This window comes from Moschus berezovskii, chromosome 1 (genome assembly GCF_049115385.1).
Source record: "Moschus berezovskii isolate FMDL1 chromosome 1, NW_MosBer_1.0, whole genome shotgun sequence".
NCBI lineage: Eukaryota > Metazoa > Chordata > Mammalia > Artiodactyla > Moschidae > Moschus > Moschus berezovskii.
This window is the reverse complement of record NC_142460.1, coordinates 38,850,792-38,857,735: the sequence shown is the minus strand read 5'-3', so window position 1 is coordinate 38,857,735 and position 6,944 is coordinate 38,850,792. Positions and strand designations below refer to the sequence as shown.

Genomic DNA, 6,944 nt, shown 5'->3' with positions numbered 1-6,944 from the left:
TCAAAATGGATTAGAGAGCTAAATGTAAGACCAGAAACTATAAAACTCCTAGAGGAGAACGTAGGCAAAACACTCTCCGACATAAATCACAGCAGGATCCTCCATGACCCACCTCCCAGAATATTGGAAATAAAAGCAAAAATAAACAAATGGGACCTAATTAAAATCAAAAGCTTCTACACAGCAAAGGAAACTATAAGTAAGGTGAAAAGACAGCCTTCAGAATGGGAGAAAATAATAGCAAATGAAGCAACTGATAAAGGATTAATCTCCAAAATATACAAGCAGCTCCTGCAGCTCAATTCCAGAAAAATAAATGACCCAATCAAAAAATGGGCCAAAGAACTAAACAGACATTTCTCCAAAGAAGACATAAAGATGGCTAACAAACACATGAAAAAATGCTCAACATCCCTCATAATCAGAGAGATGCAAATCAAAACCACAATGAGATACCATTTCACACCAGTCAGAATGGCTGCTATCCAAAAGTCTACATGCAATAAATGCTGGAGAGGATGTGGAGAGAAAGGAACCCTCTTACACTGTTGGTGGGAATGCAAACTAGTACAGCCACTATGGAGAACAGTGTGGAGATTCCTCAAAAAATTGGAAATAGAACTGCCATATGATCCAGCAATCGCACTCCTGGGCATACACACCGAGGAAACCAGAATTGAAAGAGACACGTGTACTCCAATGTTCATTGCAGCACTGTTTATAATAGCCAGGACATGGAAGCAACCTAGATGTCCATCTGCAGACGAATGGATAAGAAAGCTTTGGTACATATACACAATGGAGTATTATTCAGCCATTAAAAAGAACACATTTGAATCAGTTCTAATGAGGTGGATGAAACTGGAGCCTATTATACAGAGTGAAGTAAGCCAGAAAGAAAAACACCAATACAGTATACTAACACATATATATGGAATTTAGAAAGATGCAAATGATAACCCTGTATATGAGACAGCAAAAGAGACACAGATGTATAGAACAGTCTTTGGGACTCTATGGGAGAGGGTGAGGGTGGGATGATTTGGGAGAATGGCATTGAAACACGTATGTTGTCATATGTGAAACGAATCACTAGTTCAGGGTCAATGCATGTTATAGGATGCTCGGGGCTGGCATGCGGGGATGACCCAGAGGGAGGATAAAGGGAGGAGGGAAGTGGGAGGGGGGTTCAGGAGGGGGAACTTATGTAAACCCGGGGCAGATTCATATCAATGTATGGCAAAACCAACCAATATAATATTGTAAAATAATTTGCCTCCAATAAAAAATAAATTAACTACAAAAAAAAAGAAAGTAAAGGATGAAAAAAATAAAATAAAATAAATCAAAAGAATGTCTCAAGGTTGTAAAGATCTTACTAGACTCGCTCCCACAATTTACATTTTAAGATAACAGGATTAGTCAGAAGATTTTCAAGGAAAAACTGTCCTCAAGCTGGATACATTGTTGTCACATAATCCTTAGTACAGAGTTTAACCTGATTTGTGTTGGTTTTTCCCGTGGTCATGTATGGATGAGAGAGTTGGACTGTGAAGAAAGCTGATCGCCGAAGAATCGATGCTTTTGAACTGTGGTGTTGGAGAAGGCTCTTGAGAGTCCCTTATACTGCAAGGAGATCCAACCAGTCCATTCTAAAGGAGATCAATCCTGGATGTTCATTGGAGGGACTGATGTTGAAGCTGAAACTGCAATACTTTGGCCACCTCATGCGGCGAGTTGACTCACTGGAAAAGACTCTGATGCTGGGAAAGGTTGGGGGCGGGAGGAGAAGGGGACGACAGAGAATGAGATGGCTGGATGGCATCACCGACTCTGTGGACATGAGTTTGAGTGTACTCCGGGAGTTGGTGAGGGACAGGGAGGCCTGGCGTTCTGTGATTCATGGGGTCGCGGAGAGTCGGACACGACTGAGCGACTGAACTGAACTGAACTGAACTGAATCAACACCTCCCAGAGAAGGAAATGGCAAGCCACTCCAGTACTCTTGCCTAGAAAATCGCATGGACAGAGGAGCCTGGTGGGCTGCAGTCCATGGGGTCTCTACTAGTCGGACACGACTGAGCAACTTCACTTTCACTTTTCACTTTCACACATTGGAGAAGGAAATGGCAACCCACTCCAGTGTTCTTGCCTGGAGAATCCCAGGGATGGCGGAGCCTGGTCGACTGCCGTCTATGGGGTCGCACAGAGTCGGACACGACTGAAGCGACTTAGCAGCAGCAGCAGCAGCAACCAACACCTCCAGGCTTAAAGGAAAAAAAAGAAAAACCACACGTTTTATGTGACTAAGACTGAGGAATGTAGAGAGGAAAAAAAAAGCTGTTTGTCCTTTTCTCCTCTTTGAGAATTCCAGACCCCTATCTCCTCCTCGAGAGCCCCAGACCCCTCTCTCCTCCTTGGGGACCCTGAACTTCTTACCAACCTTCCTAAAAATTGACTCATTGCCATGAAGTGATGGAACCAGATGTCATGATATTAGTTTTGTTAATTTTGAGTTTCAAGCCAGCTTTTTCATTCTTCTCTTTCACCCTCATCAAGAAGCTGTTTAGTTCTTCTTTACCCTTAAAGTGGTATCATCTGCATATCTGAGGCTGTTGCTATTTCTCCCAGCAAGCTTGATTCCAGTTTGTGATTCATTCAGCCTGGTATTTTACGTAATGTACCCTGAACAGAATTTAAATAAGTAGAATGACAATATATAAACTTGACATACTCCTTTCCTAATTTTGAAACAATAATGTTGAAAATGCCTTCCGATTATTTTCAGAAGTATATTTAATATAATAGTTCTCAAAGACAAGCTATTCTGGAAGAGCACAGTAAAGAACTTCAAAAATTGAGTTTCTCACATAAACAATAAAAACAGCAGATGAACCATTCAAATTAACCTTTTCAGAAATCTAGAAATTAACCAAAATATTTCCAATAAACTAGGGACTATTTAACAAGAGTTGAATCTTGGTAAGAACAACAGTGAGCTTTATGACACTATGACTTGCCCTATACCATTTTCTTTCCCCCAGTTGGGTAATTACTTAAGAATCAACTATTAAGCAGCCATGATTATGAAAAAGATTATATACCAAATGAAAAAATATTGGTGATAATTTTAAGTAAACAAAACAAAATGTGGTTTGTATAATCATATATATATATATTTATATACCTATATACATATGCCATGTATCTATATATTTTATAAAAGTTATAAAACTATTTCCATCCTATGGCTTTTAAAAATTATATACATGTATGCACAAGGAATACAAGAGAATATGGACAAATAAAAATCACTTTTAACTGAAAAAAAAAGAAGCAACAATTCTCTTAAATATGGTAGCTGAAAAACAGCAGATAAACAGTCAGAGAGGGGAGGGGTACAGAATAGGTTTGGAGTCTTCTCCAAAACTGCATCACCAGAGAACTGTTAAGTATTTGACCTGTTGAATCAGTCAGTTCAGTTGCTCAGTCGTGTCCTACTCTTTGTGAACGCATGGACTGCAGCACTCCAGGCCTCCCTGTCCATCACCAACCCCCAGAGTTTAATCAAACTCACGTCCATTGAGTTGGTGATGCCATCCAACCATCTCATCCTCTGTCGTCCCCTTCTCCTCCTGCCTTCAATCTTTCCCAGCATCAGAGTCTTTTCAAATGAGTCAGTTCTTCACATCAGGTTGCCAAAATAATGTAGTTTCAGCTTCAACATCAGTCTTTCCAATGAATATTCAGAACTGATTTCCTTTAGGATGGATTGGTTGGATCTCCTTCAGTCCAAGGGACTCTCAAGAGTCTTCTCCAACACCACAGTTCAAAAGCATCAATTCTTTAACACTCAGCTTTCTTTATACTCCAACTCTCACATACATACATGATTACTGGAAAAACCATAGTTTTCACTAGATGGACCATTGTTGGAAAAGTAATGTCTCTGCTTTTTAATATGCTATGTTATCATAACTTTTCTTCCAAGGAGCAAGCATCTTTTAATTTAATGGCTGCAGTCACCATCTACAGTTATTTTGGAGCCCTCCCCAAAAAATAAAGTCTTCACTCTTTCCATTGCTTTCCCATCTATTTGTCATGAAGTGATGGGACCAGGTGCCATGATCTTACTTTTCCGAATGTTGAGTTTTAAGCCAACTTTTTCACTATCCTCTTTCACTTTCTTCAAGAAGCTTTAATTCTTCCTCACTTTCTGCCTTAATGGTGGTGTCATCTGCATATATAAGGTTATTGATATTTCTCCCAGTAATCTTGATTCCAGCTTGTGCTTCATCCAGCAGAGCGTTTCTCATGACGTACTCTGCATATAAGTTAAATAAGCAAGGTGACAAAATATAGCCTTGACAAACTCCTTTCCCAATTTGGAACCAGTCTGCTGTTCCATGTCCAGTTCTAACTGTTGTTTCCTGACCTGCATACAGATTTCTCAGGAAGCCAGTCAGGTGGTCTGGTATTCCCATCTCTTTAAGAAATTTCCCAGTTTGCTGTGATCCACACAGTCAAAGGCTTTGACATAGTCAATAAAGCGGAAGTAGATGTTTTTCTGGAACTCTCTTGCTTTTTCGATGGTCCAATAGATGTTGGCAATTCTGGTTCCTCTGCCTTTTCTAAATCCAGCTTGAATACATGGAAGTTTGTGGTTCACATACTGTTGAAGCTTGGCTTGGAGAATTTTGACCATTACTTTGTTAGCATGTGCGATGACTTGTTGGATAGCTCCCTAAAAAGTTCCATTCACAGTGCTTCTCTTCATTTGACTCGTCTAAGTCGGCCCTCAGCATAAACAGCACTTTCTCTAGGGCATTTATTTCAAAAATAAATAAGTAAAATGTGTTTTATTATTTGGGTAATTACTTAACATCATTACTTCCTGAGGCAGCAATACTAGTTGGGGTAAACATAATGTAGACAAAAAAAAAAAAAGAAAGAAAGAAATATTCAGGTAATTAGGCAATTAAAAGTAGTAAAAGACATCCATATTTCATGGAAAGAAGTAAAACTATCTTTATTCACTGATGATATAATCTTTTTTTTTAAATGAATTAGTATATTTGTTTATTTCACAATTTGTGAAAATATCCTTAATTTGTTGATGTAGCAAACAAACTTCAACTCTGATTGCTGTCCTAAAGAACAGAAGATAATCTGCTTTGCAATGAACTTTAAAGTTCAACTGCACACAGGCAACATGCTATATATGAAAAAATTACTAACTGAACTACAGGTTTTAAATACTGAAAAAAAGTTAACAGTTTATTATAATTTACTTAATTTAACAATCTAGAAAGTTTGCAGCCATCAGCAGTTCCAGTGCAATTTCAGGTGCAATTGGGAATTCAGGAATCTCTGTGGAGCTGTTAGTGTAGCGAACCTTGTAGGTAAAATACATGCATACTTTCGATAGCACATGTGAAGGGATCTCTCTAAAATTGACTTCATTAGTTTCATTCTCAGCAAACTGACCTGGTTCATTCAACATGGCTTTTATTGTTCCTGATGTTAGCGCATGTTCTCTCTTTACAATAAATTCATGACCATCTGAAGATATCAATTTGACATACATGGCATCAGGGCCCTCACATCCACCATAGGTTTTCTCTTCTCCATCCATTATGTTCTTTTTTTTTATTTATTTACAATAGTATATTAGTTTCAGGCATATAATACAGTGATTCAACATTTTTATACATTATACTCCATTTGAAGTTATAAAATATTAGCTGTATATCCTTGTAGCTTATTTATTTCATATATAGTAGTTTGTACCTCTTAAAATCCCCTACCACTATCTTGTCCCTCTGCCCTTCCCTCTCTCCCCTGGTAACCATTAGTTTGCTCTTAGTATCTGTCTTTTTCTGTTTTCTTATATTCATTCATTTTAGATTTTATGTTTAAGTGATAACATACAATATCTGTTTTTCTCTGACTTATTTCACTAAGCAAAATACCCTTCAGATCTATCCATGTTTTTGCAAATGGTAAATTTTCATTATTTTTTTATGACTGAGCAGTATTCCATTGTGTTGTTCAGTGACTAAGTTGAGTCCAATTATTTGCGACTTCATAGACTGCAACACACCAGGCTTCCCTGTCCTTTACTATCTCCTGGAGTTTGCTCAAATTCATGTCCATTGACTTGGCGATGCTATCTAACCATCTCATCCTCTGCTGCCTCCTTCTCCTCCTGCCGTCAATCTTTCCCAGCATCAGGGTCTTTTCCAATGAGTCAGCTATTCACATCAGGCAGTCAAAGTGTTGAAGCTTCAACTCCAGCATCCATCCTTCCAATGAACACTGAGGGTTGATTTCCTTTCATGCTGACTGGTTTGATCTCCTTGCTGTACAAGGGACTCTCAAGAATCTTCTTCAGCATCACAGTTTGAAACTATCGATTCTTCAGTGCTCAGCCTTCTTTACGGTCCAACTCTCACATCTGTACATGACTACTGGAAAAACTATATGTGTATGTATGTGTGTATATATACACCACATCTTCTTTATCCATTCATCTGTCGATAGACATTTCAGTTGCTTCTATATCTTGGCAATTATAAGTGATGCAGCTTTTAGCATTGGGGTGCAGGTATCTTCAAATTAGTGTCTTCATTTTCTTCAGATATATACCCAGGAGTGAAATTGCTGGACCATATGGTAATTCTATTTTTAATTGTTTGAGGAATGTCCATACTGTTCTCCATAGTGGGTACACCAGTTTACATTCCCACCAACAGTATATAAAGTTTCCCGTTTCTCCACATCAACACCAGCATTTGTTATTTATGGTCTTTTTGATGATAATCATGCTAACAGGTATGAAGTAGAAATTGATTTTTAAATATTAATTTTTAGATAATTCAATAGACAGAAATGTGTACACAAATATATTTACAATAAATCTGTTATCTTTTTTTTTTTAACCT

At 38.1% G+C, this 6,944-nt stretch overlaps 1 pseudogene; it reads right to left on the bottom strand.

Annotated features, from left to right (window-relative positions):
* Positions 1 to 5,296: 5,296 nt before the first annotated feature.
* Positions 5,297 to 5,638, bottom strand: LOC129553219 (elongin-C pseudogene; annotated as a pseudogene).
* Between the last annotated feature and the right edge of the window lie 1,306 nt (positions 5,639 to 6,944).